Source organism: Dipodomys ordii, unplaced genomic scaffold (assembly GCF_000151885.1).
Source record: "Dipodomys ordii isolate 6190 unplaced genomic scaffold, Dord_2.0 Scaffold137, whole genome shotgun sequence".
Lineage (NCBI taxonomy): Eukaryota > Metazoa > Chordata > Mammalia > Rodentia > Heteromyidae > Dipodomys > Dipodomys ordii.
The window spans coordinates 3,778,773-3,790,359 of record NW_012267353.1 but is presented as its reverse complement, the minus strand read 5'-3'; positions in this window follow the sequence as shown (position 1 = coordinate 3,790,359).

The window sequence follows — 11,587 nt, the reverse complement described above, 5'->3', positions numbered from 1 at the left end:
TTGTAAATTAAAGTTTCATTAGATAAATAAGAACGTCAGATTTTAGAGCTTCTGTCAAACTGAAATGAGTAGTACAGAAGCATTATAAATTCATTTTAGAAGATTGAACCCTTCATCTTCTTGTGAATAGGCAAAGTTGGGACCAGCCTAGAGAGGTCAACAAATGAAGCATATCAAGGAAATGTTTTCTTGCTTAACAGCAAGTGAGGAGAAATGTTTTGGATTTGGTGTAGACCTGTAAGAATAGTATCTACTGCCTTCCAGCTTCCCAAGATCACTGAAGAACACATTCCTTACCAAATAATGTCATGTTGGAATACTCAGCATATTTGATGTCACTGCTGGAACACAGTGGAAACTATGGCTATACCTTTCTTTTGTGACATACTGACATCTCAGTGATAAAGTTCAGTGTAGTTAGCTTTTTTGTAATAGGCCAACAACATCCTTCATAGGAAGCAGGAAAAGGTGCTAGTGTTAACTCTTACTACCCACAGGACATTGCTGTTAATAAGCTTCTTGGGATCCCTGTTGGCCTTTTTAGTCTCCTGGAGGCACTTTTCCATCAACTTTTCTTTCGATTATGGACCTGAATAGGTGAGTACCTTTTTTTCCTCTTTGTGTTATTAATACTGTTCATCACTTGGTTTGTGTGATAATTATCTATTATCTACTGTATCTTTTCCCTAAAATAGAAAAATCCTCTTATTTTATCATATCTCTAGCCTTTGACACAGAGGATATATACTAGGAAACTCATCATTGTCTATTTGATCAATGAAGAATAAATGGCTAGCACTCTAAGCATGACAGGCTTGTTTTTACGATTTTAGCAGTAAAATATGACTACTCTGGGAAAATTGAAGAGAACCTATCAGGATAAGTGGGTAGCCCAAGATTTTCTGGGATCATTGATTTCTGAATGCAGTTTGCTCTAGAGGTGATCACACCAAGAAGAGTGACGACCAAAGGAGGATCTAATGAAGGGTAAGCAAGAGAGCAATTTTATTCCTTTTGGCCTACCTACTACCTTCAAGTCACTTTTTAAAAAACTTATGATAATAAAGCCATTTGACCTATACCTTTTATTTAAAGGAAATAATAGATCCATTTCTAAGCTTAGTGTGCTAATAATAATAAAAGAGTAGCTCCAGAAACAATTTCAGTTAAATAATATTTTAATTTCATTATCTTTCAGAACCACTAAGCCTTTCTAATCAAACTTAATCTTTAGATCAATTGTCTTTTTCTAATAAACTTGAAGCACTTTTATGTATGTATTTGAATTTCAAGGGAGATTTTATTTTTTTTCCTCAAAGAATTTGGGTGCCTACTTATTAAAGTCAGGTGAAACCAATGTTATATGCATTCTTTTCAGATATGTTCAATGTAATCAGAGGTATTTCAAATTTATTTTTGAAGACATATCTAGAGAGTATTCAATGTTGCAACTTCACAGTAAAATATTTTTAAGTAAGTATCAGTGTCAAAACATGAACAATTGTGCAGTGTTTGTGGCAGTATACCATGAGGCACAAACTAATATTTTATTTGTGTCAATAGACAATACATAAGCAAATACATAAATCATATTAGAAATACCAGACATAAGTTAATCAAAGATACCACTCCAAACTTGACAAAACACCCTTACCTGAATTGTATAAAAGGAGAGGCTCCTAACACAGTGGCACATGTTGACCTATCACCAGAACAAAGTATGAAGTCTTAACAGTATTTTCACAATAAAAAAAAAGAGTCAGCCTTCTTTTATGATCATCAAAATTAGAGATGTAAGATAAACATTGCTAAAACTTACCATTGGTAAGTTTTTATTATTGTGAAAATACCATACAGAGGGGTTACAATTACATGAGAAAGGTAATGAGTACATTTCTTACTTAGCATTGTTGCCTCCTCCTTACCATCCCTGCCCTCCCATCCCATGCCCCCCACCCCTGCTAAAGTTGTAAATTTCATTTTTCGACATAATGCCTTGTACATCTCGTTGTAAGAAATTCAAAATTCATAACCACCTTAATCTTTTCCCCCGAACTGAGTCAAATGTTATTGGCTCTACCAGGTAATTATTTATCTGTATTTTCCCATGATGTATTTTAAAATTGAAGGATGTGAAAATGTTACAAATAAAAAAATATGTGCTACTTTCCTATTTTTGATATTGTATCAACTTACTTCTTAATTCTAAACATTGTAGATCTGAGTCTTCAGAGACTGAGTAGCCATAATAACTAGGATAGAATTAAAGCTAGAAGGATTGACCAAGTCAGTAGGATACTGTGATGTATTTTGATTGGCTTCAGTTTTTTTAATGTGTTGATTCTTTTACTTATAATCTTTTATTAGCTCTTCCTTTATTCTTTCTTGCTTACTTCCTTTGTTTCTTATTCCCCCTTTAACTCTGCCCAGTTATACTGCTCCAGTTTTGATTCTTGATTCCAAAGATCTGGTTTTACTCCCTGCATCAAAATTTTAAGTTGTACAGAATCAATTGTACAATATTTACTAAAAATCTGTTCCATGTATTAGGAGAAGACAGTGGCTGAAAAACACAATTGTCTCCTAATGAAACAATATTCTTGTTAGTCTTTAGACCAATGAGGCTTCTCTTGTATTTCTGAAGATTTGCAGTAAAATACAAGGGAGACTTCTATTTCACTGGTTTTCAGTGCCCTTGCCATGCTACTTTCATGCACTGAAAAACTGCAGAGCACCCATGTCCAGAATTCCTTCCCAGCCAAGTCTTGGAACCTTTCACCTTAAAACCAGTGTTCTGATGCCTCAAATATCTATCTTTAAATCCCCTTTTTCATAGGAAAGTTGCTATATTTTCATCATTTAAAGTATTTTTTCTCTTTTTTTCTGGAAATACTAGGATTTGAACTCAAGTCTTTGACTTGGTAGTCAGTTACTCTCTCATGAGCACAGAAGTGCTTGTGAGTTTTGAGTTAATAATCTCTGCTTTTGGTATGAGCCAGTATAGACTGTAATCCTCCTGTTCTTTGTGTGTGTGTGTGTGTGTGTGTGTCTGTGTGCCCTAGCTGAGATGATAGGTGTGCACCTTTACACACTTTTTGGTTGAGAATAGGGTCTTGTAAAGTTCTGTCTCACATTGACCTTGAACGATGATCTTTCTTAGTCTAATGAGTAGGGATTGCAGATGTGAATCACCATGCTTACCTTTTCTTTTCTTTTTAAAAATGCCTTGATGGATTGTACTGTTTTATTATTCCCATTGGAAACGATATGTGACAAATTCTATTCAGTTACTGATTCATCTTACTCATTTAGGTTTGGAAATTTCCATCTCATTTCCTCAAACAATAGATGGCAACATTTTGCATTAAGATTACAGACATTAATTTTTTTCTTGTTTTACAGCATGAACTGCCCTTACTCAACCCATATGCTAACAAATTAGGCAGCAGAACTCAAAATGCAAGCAAGCAAAAGAATACTGTGAGTGAAATCCACTGTAAGTAAAATGCATCAGTGTAGCGTTTATGAATGAGAAAATGACAAACAAGTTTAAATCAACTCATTTATAGAGATTACCTTTGTCTCACTGCATTTGCATTCTTTTCATATTGTCATTCTGCACCATAGTTTGAGGAACTGTAACAATTTAGAAAATGAATCAAGTTAGATTAAAAATGCACTAAATGATACCAGGAGAAAATCAACTGTTGTGTTGGGAATGTTTTGATATTTACTCTTACTTTTCTCTTTCCCTAAGAAAGGAAGACAAATTACCCTTTTATGAGACAAACTTCAAATCTATAATTGGATTCTTTCCAAACTATAACCATAACTTTTGCTTGTATACCTTGAGAATTGTATACTTGTAAAATGTATGGTGAATCTGAATTTGACAGTAGTAATCTCCACCTTCTCAGAATAGTAGTACTTGTTTAGCTTCAGAATAGCTTCAGAATAGTAGTGCTTGTTTATTGTTTGTCTACGTTAATCAAAGCCTTTTTTCTCTTACTTCTCTTATTCCCAAATATCTATTGATACTTTATATATTTATATAGATACATATTATCATATATTTAAAACATGCATAAGACATTGTTCAGTGTGCTATTTTTGGAAATTTGAGCTAATATACATACTATTGTGAGGATAATAATATATCAATAACCTATTGATACTTCTACTCCACTTCCCAATTTTCCCAAGCACTAGTCATATTTATACATGAACATATTTCATGATCTTTGAGATCCAAACTCAGTATCATATTGTTCTGCTGTCATGCAGTAGGTACATAGAAAATGTTAATGGAATAAATTTATTTGGTACATGCTTAGTATAATGCTCTGCTTTGAGAGCTGGAAGCTTTCTTTTGGAAATAAAGTGAGGCTGGGCACTGGTGGCTCACACCTGTAATCCTAGTTACTCAGGAGGCTGAGATCTGAGGATCACGGTTCAAAGCCAACCCAGGCAGGAAAGGCCATGAGACTCTTATCTCCAGTAAACCACTCAGAAAACTGGAAGTGGTACTGTGGCTCAAGTGGTAGAGTGCTAACCTTGAGCTGAAGAGCTGAGGGATAGCATCCAGGACCAGAGTTCAAGCCCCACAACAACAAAAAGAATGGAAATAAAGTAAGACTAAGAAGGTGATTGGGTCCTGGTGTCAATGAGAGTAATTAAAAAAGATAACCATTTAGACTTTTAGTTGTCAGGAGAGAGAGAGAGGGGGGTGAGGGAGGGAGGAGAGAGAGAGAAAGGTAAGAATTTTAGGCTCAAATTTAAAAAGGAGATAGGTAAATTTAAAAAGCAGCGGGCTTGACTGTGTGGTGAAAGATGGAGTGAGCTTTTGAGGAGCTTGTGCTCAGTTCCTGTAAAAGTAAAATGCTAGTTATGGATGTTTATCCTTTTATGTTGAGGCAGGAGACAAGAGCTTAGAATAGGAATATATAAATGCTTATGAAGGCTTTTAATATTGAATAATTGGCAGCAAATATATTTCTACTTATATATCTACCTATCTAGCTATGTATCATCTATCTACATCAATATATATGTACACTATCATTGTGATGTCTGAATGTCAGAATAAAAGGTATTGTGTTATTCAATCACTTGCTAGCTAGTTTATATGTTTCTTCACTGTTAAGTTATGATTTAGCATGGTAAACATCAGCTTAGCTTATCAAGTTGCCTCTCTTTCATTGTTTTGTTACAGCCAGTGGGTTAAAGGGTACTTATACTTTTAGTGCTTTTTATATATATTTTCAAAAGGTCTTTTTGACAATTTATATTACTCTCAGTATACTATATGTTGTTATTTCACTGAAACAAGTTTTGTCTTGCCTTTTTTGCCTGTATTGTGTGTTGCCACAGATCCTCTTCTGGCTTTTTATTATTTATTTTCATATAAGGCTTAAGGATCTTCTTGCTTGGATTGTCTTTGAACCAAGTGCCTCAGATATCAAGCTGAGTAGCTCAGATTAGAGGTGTGAGTCACTACTACCGGCCTAGGAAGATTTCTTTTTAGTGAGTTTTGAAAGATGTTTGTGTGTGTGTGTGTGCGTGCGCGTGTGTGCACGTGTGTTGGTCCCAGGGCTTGAACTAAGGGGTCTGGGCACTATTCTTGAGCTCTTTTTGCTTGGGACTAGTGCTCTACCACTTGAGCTAGAACTCTTATTTCTGACATTTTGGTGATTAATTAGAGATGAAAATCTCATGGACTTTCCTGCCCAGGCTGGCTTCAGTACTCAAATCCTCCTAAGTAGCCAGGGTTACAGTTGTAGCCACTGGCACCCAGCTATTTTTTTTGTTTTTTATTATATTTTTATTATCTTCAAGTAGTTGTTCAAAGGGTTTATCTGTCAATGTACCAGTTTATAAGTACAAAGTATCTTGCTCAATATCAATCATATCATTTTACTACCTCCCAAGCCATTTCTTCAACTTTCCTCGTTTCATCGGATATGCATTGAATATTATGACTGAATACTGCCATTACCATCCACTCTTCATTCATTTACATTCCTCCCCTTTACTTTCCCCTCTTATATTTCAATTGCCAGCTTCATTTTATTGGGCTACAACTGTGCATCTGAAAGCTTAAAAATATCTTTACAACTTATATTACCTATCAAATGTGTTGCAGATTATTTTTTATAAATAAGTTATCCTAGTTTTTGTTAGTGATATATCCCAAGATACTATTTCATGCCAAAATTAGTCCATCTTTTTTTCTTGTTTCTGATAATTACATTTTGCTTTAAAGTTCCTCCCTGACTCCACAGTTAGAAAACATAATCTCTGTTTCCTCCATATACATTCCTAATTTTATGTAAATAACATCAATTTATTTATATTTAAGCTCTGAAATACTGATGTAATGGCACTACCTTTCCTATTATTTTCATTGAGATAATTTTTTTGTGTGCTAGTACTGGGGTTTGAACTCAGGACCTTGCTTTTCTTACTTGGCTTTTGTTAAAGGCTTGAGGTCTACCTCTTGTGTCACACCTTCACTTGTGGCTATTTTCTGCCTAATTGGCGATGAGGTTCTCATAAACTTTTCTGCCATGAGATCCTCTTTTTCTTTTCTGAGATCCTCTGACCACAGCTTCCTGGGTACTTGGGACTAAAGTTGGGAGACACCAGTTTCTGCCTATCAGCTACATATTATAAACATTATTTTTCCTTTACTTGAAAAGCCCATGTTTGTCAAACAGTAGATGTGATTCTGAGTTTTGTACTATTTCATTTGTTTTCTCTTATTTTGGCAGTAGTACTAGGTTGACTAATTTTTGTCCCCTTATGTGGTAAGGCGGGTTTTTTTTTAAATCTTCAATTAAAAACTCTCTCAGATAAATTTACTATCTCAGTAAAGGATAAAAACTTTTGTCAATTTTCTTCTACTTTTAAAAGTTTGATAGAAATTTTATTATACAGAAAAAATTACTTTCACATCTTTTCATTAGGAATGTGGTCTTCTAGTTAGTAATATATTTTATAGCATTTGGGTATGCACACACACCTATATGTTTTTCATTTTGCTATAAAGAGAATTTTACCTTATTTTATAGCTACCTACATAACCTCAATATAAATAAAGCAATAGATTTTTTTAACATTTACTAAGTATTACTCATTTTCTCAACTTGCTTGTTAATGTGTGTTATGATTGGAAGGATCTTGGTTTATATTTGAAAGTATAAAGCACATGCCATGGGAACTAGAGAGGGGACAGTGGAGACAATAAGTGGCTTCACAGTGAACCTTGAATCTTTAAACTTCAGAATCTGGGCTTTCACCAATTCCTCCACAAACGTAGACAAAATCACAGTAGTAGGAAACTAATGAGTGAACCAAAATGGTAACTTATTAGTATACCATGAAGGTCATTTATTTTTGTAAATGGTAAGGATTTTATGGCTCCATTAAGGGCGCATACATTCTTGGGTTTGATATATTTGGGAAACAATATTAATAACGAAAAATTTTCTTGATAAGCAGGCAGATGAATTGTTTGAGAATTTGTCAGTTGGAGTCATATTGCAATTGATAATTTTCTCAGATATTACCTAAAGAACAAAAAATGATCATTCATTTTACTACCTTCCTCTCAAGTATTGTAATGGTTATGTTATGCTTTAGCAATTTTCCTGTTCTGAGCTAGTACTGGATTTATATGCCCCAAATTGGTATTCTGGGCCAGTGGTTTCCTGCTGGATTCTGATGTTTATCTTTTCTGGTCATTTTTCTTTTTGTTTGAGGGAGAGAACAAGTTCTGAGGTGTGAACTCAGTGCCTGTACACTATCCTTGAGGTTTTTGAACTTTTATTTGCTTGACTAGTGCACTAACATTTGAGCCACAGCTACAATTCCGGGTTTTTGGTAGTGAAATGGAAATAAGACTTTCACAGACTTTCTCACGTAGGTTGAGTTTGAACCGTGGTCCTCACATCTCAGTTTCCTGAAAAGCTAAATTTATAGGCTTGAACCACCAGTGCCTTGTTTCATGATGTCTGTCTTTAGAAGTATTCTTGTTACTGAGAAAGTCTTAATTTTTTTTGAACTTTAGAATGTATAAGAAAGTAAGAAAAACAGAATCAGTAACAAAGTTGAGGTCAGTCATTTTTTGGGAAAATTATGTTACTAAATACAGAAAGTGAAGGATAATAGGTAAACTTAGCAGTGGAGACAGGGTTAACTTATAGAAGGGAAGGAATTTGTTTTTTGCACGTGTATACTACTTCACTTCATTTTCCTTTTGCTGGCCTATACTAATGATTTCTCTTTGAGAAATCATTAATGACAGCCAGAGATTTCTCTAGATAATAAAGGCCTGGACTTTTTTCATGATAAGTTGATTAAAGACAAAGAATTTTTCCCTATCTATGCCACAGTAGATTATGTTTCTGTGTTCCTAAACCAAATTGGAGTTTAAGCCTTTCAATTAAAAATTTAAAGCATAACTGCTCACCAATTTAATAACCAAACATCATCTCATTACAGCTGTGCTTTATACATCATGTATTGTAAACATTTCCCAGAAATAGTCTTTAACTTGGTAGAACCTGTACAAGTGTACCATATTTACGTTCTATACAAATCAAGAAAACAAGCAGATAGATAAGTTTGGTCCATATAATGCTGTCTTATAAGTAAGCTTATAGGAGATACATAGTGTAAATGGGATCATTTTTCTTGGTCTTGTTTGAATATTTTCAGTTCTTTACATAATACTTCATGGCTTACAACTTTGCTGTTTTTGTATCATATTGCAGACTATGTGCTGCTCCTATCTTTTGATGGCATTACTTAGACTTTATGAATAGGAAGGAAGTTTTAGAGGGTGCCTTCTTAGAATGAAAATGTAAATATAAGCCATCTTTCTAGAGATGTTGTTTTGTGTCATTTTCTTAAATATCTTTAAAGCTTCTCCAATGCATTTGGTGTACAAATTCCACCAGGGAATAGCTGGCCAATTTTAGCCAAGTGCAGAAGATGAGAGCCTCAAAAAACGATTACTGAGTTACTAAAAGAAGTCCAAAATATATGGCTAATTTTTATCTTACTATGTAAGAGTCAAAAATAAGAAAATCAAGAACTGATATAATCAAGAAGGGGATTAAGAAGAGGTGAAAATGAGAAAAATCAGAGAAGGGAAAAATTGTGGGGAATTTCATTTCTGAATTCAGAAGTAAAGACCTGGAAAAAAAATCACTGAATTTTGGAATCAAGCATTTACAAAGGCCTGAATTCAAGGAACAGTTTTAGCAGAGCAAGTAAAACAGCACACTGGTGTCAGTCCATAAGAGTTTGAGGAGGGGAGGGATACTCTGGGAGGGACAGGTCCAGCTCATCTATTGTATAGTATTTTTAGTTAGATAACCTGTGCCTAAATCCACATTTTAATATTTATTAACTTTGGTTCTGAAAAATAGATCTGCAACACTTTCCTTATATATACAGAAGAACTAATAACATTTATCATTTCAGGAGGATGTAAATGTTATAAAGTATATAGACAGCACAAACTGGGCCCTGGTAGCTCATGTCTGCAATCCTAGGAAAACATGCATTCTGAGGCTCACAGCTCAAAACCAGCCTGAACAGTTTGTTGAGAATCTATCTCCAATTAACTAGAAATAACTAGGAAAAAAAGAAATAAGCAAAATAAGTAGATAAACAAAAGCTTGCTTGGAGGGGGGTAGCTCATGTGTTTGAGTGCTATTTTTAGGAAAAAAACAAAAGCCAAGTGAGAACTTAAAAGTTTCCCTTAAAGCTTTGGTAGTGACAACAAGAGGAAAGGAGAGAGAAACAGAGGAGATAGAAGATAAGAGAGAAAGGTAAAAGAAAGGAGAGGAAAAGAGAATGAAAGAAGAAACCCAGAAAGCAGTGTTTTGACACAGTCATTATTACTGTTTAAAAAGAAGTTGGAGGTGGTTAATCTACATGTATACACACACACACACACACACACACACATATGGATATATATAAATATATATATCCATATATCCATGTATGTATGTGTAATGTCTTGAAGAGAAAGAAGTGGGTGAAGAAAAGAAAATATTCGATATAAGATAATTAATATTGTAAGTAGAAAGGGCCATATGTTTGCAAGAAGAGAAAGAGTGGTGAATGATGAAAGAAGAGGGTGTTTACCAGTTTGCTTTTTCAAGAAGAGTATTCCAACACTTTCTAGATTGTTGTTCAGAGTAAATATTCAGAGGTACTTATTTGCTGAAGGAATTGGGATGGGAAGAGTCTTTAGAAATTGGAATTTCCATTAAGCAGAAAGGCAATTATAAACTGCCAAGTTCCATGGGGCAGACTGATAACAGTTTGGTACAGGGTAGATGTGTGTCCAGATGCTCATTGATACAGCTCTTTGGTCAGAGAAAAGTTACAGATGTCGCTGCAAGGAGGCTTTGTGAATTGAGTCCAATAACGATGATTCAGGAATGAAGGTCTAGAGAAGAGAGGTCCAGGAGAGCAGAGCTTAATGAGTGACATTGTAGTCCAGGTTAGAACTGATCCAAATAATGTCCCAAAAGAAATTTGCTCAAAGACACTAAGGAATAGATATAGCAGAAGTGATGGTTGTTTAGGTTATTTATTGCATCTTCACAGAGTTCACACATGAACTTGCATTACTTGAAATACATCTGTTTCCTGACTGTTTGGCAAACCTTTACTAGAAAAATAAATTTTGTATCTTATCTCCTAATAAAAAACTGAAGTGGTCGGGTGCTGATGGCTCACACCTATAATCCTAGCTACTCAGGAGGCTGAAATCTGAGGATCATGGTTCAAAGCCAGCCCAAGCAGGAAAGTCCCTGAGACTCTTATCTCCGGAAGACCAGAAGTGGCGCTGTGGCTCAAGTGGTAGAATGTTGAGGAGACAATGCCCAAGCCAAGAGTTCAAGCCCCACGACCGACAAAAAAAAAAAAATCTGAAGTGTAGACGGGCCCTAGTGGCGCACTCATGAAAAGTCCTCAAAACCTGGAAGTAGAGATGTGGCTCAAAGTGGTAGACCACTATCCTCCAGCTAAAGAGCTCAGTGACAGCGCTCAGACTGAGTCCAAGCTTCATGACATCAACTACAAAGACCAACAACAATCCAAAGACAAAACTAAAACCACAAACAAACAAAAAAGCCCACTAAGTATACACAGAAGTCATTTTCAAAGCAACACAAATACATGAGGTTTCATTTGCTTTCATTTAAAGTGTTGTAGTTTGTGAGTTATGTTTAGATCTTAGAGGTTTTTTTAAACTTGGCATATTTAAAAATATTTTTATAATTATAAAGTTGATGTACAGAATGGCTACCACTTCATAAGGCAATTAATGAGTCCATTTCTTTTGGACAATGTCACCTCTTCTTCTGCTCCCTCCCAATTTTCCCAAGCCACTTTTTAAAACTACATGTGCCAATTCCTAGGACATCATTTATTGTAAAATTATTCACTGTGTCAAAATCACCTGACAGAATTCTTCATTAAAAAAAATTGGGTCTAGAAGTTTTTAGGAGGACTTAAAACTTTTTTAAAAATTAATTATATATTGAAGATTTTTATACATACA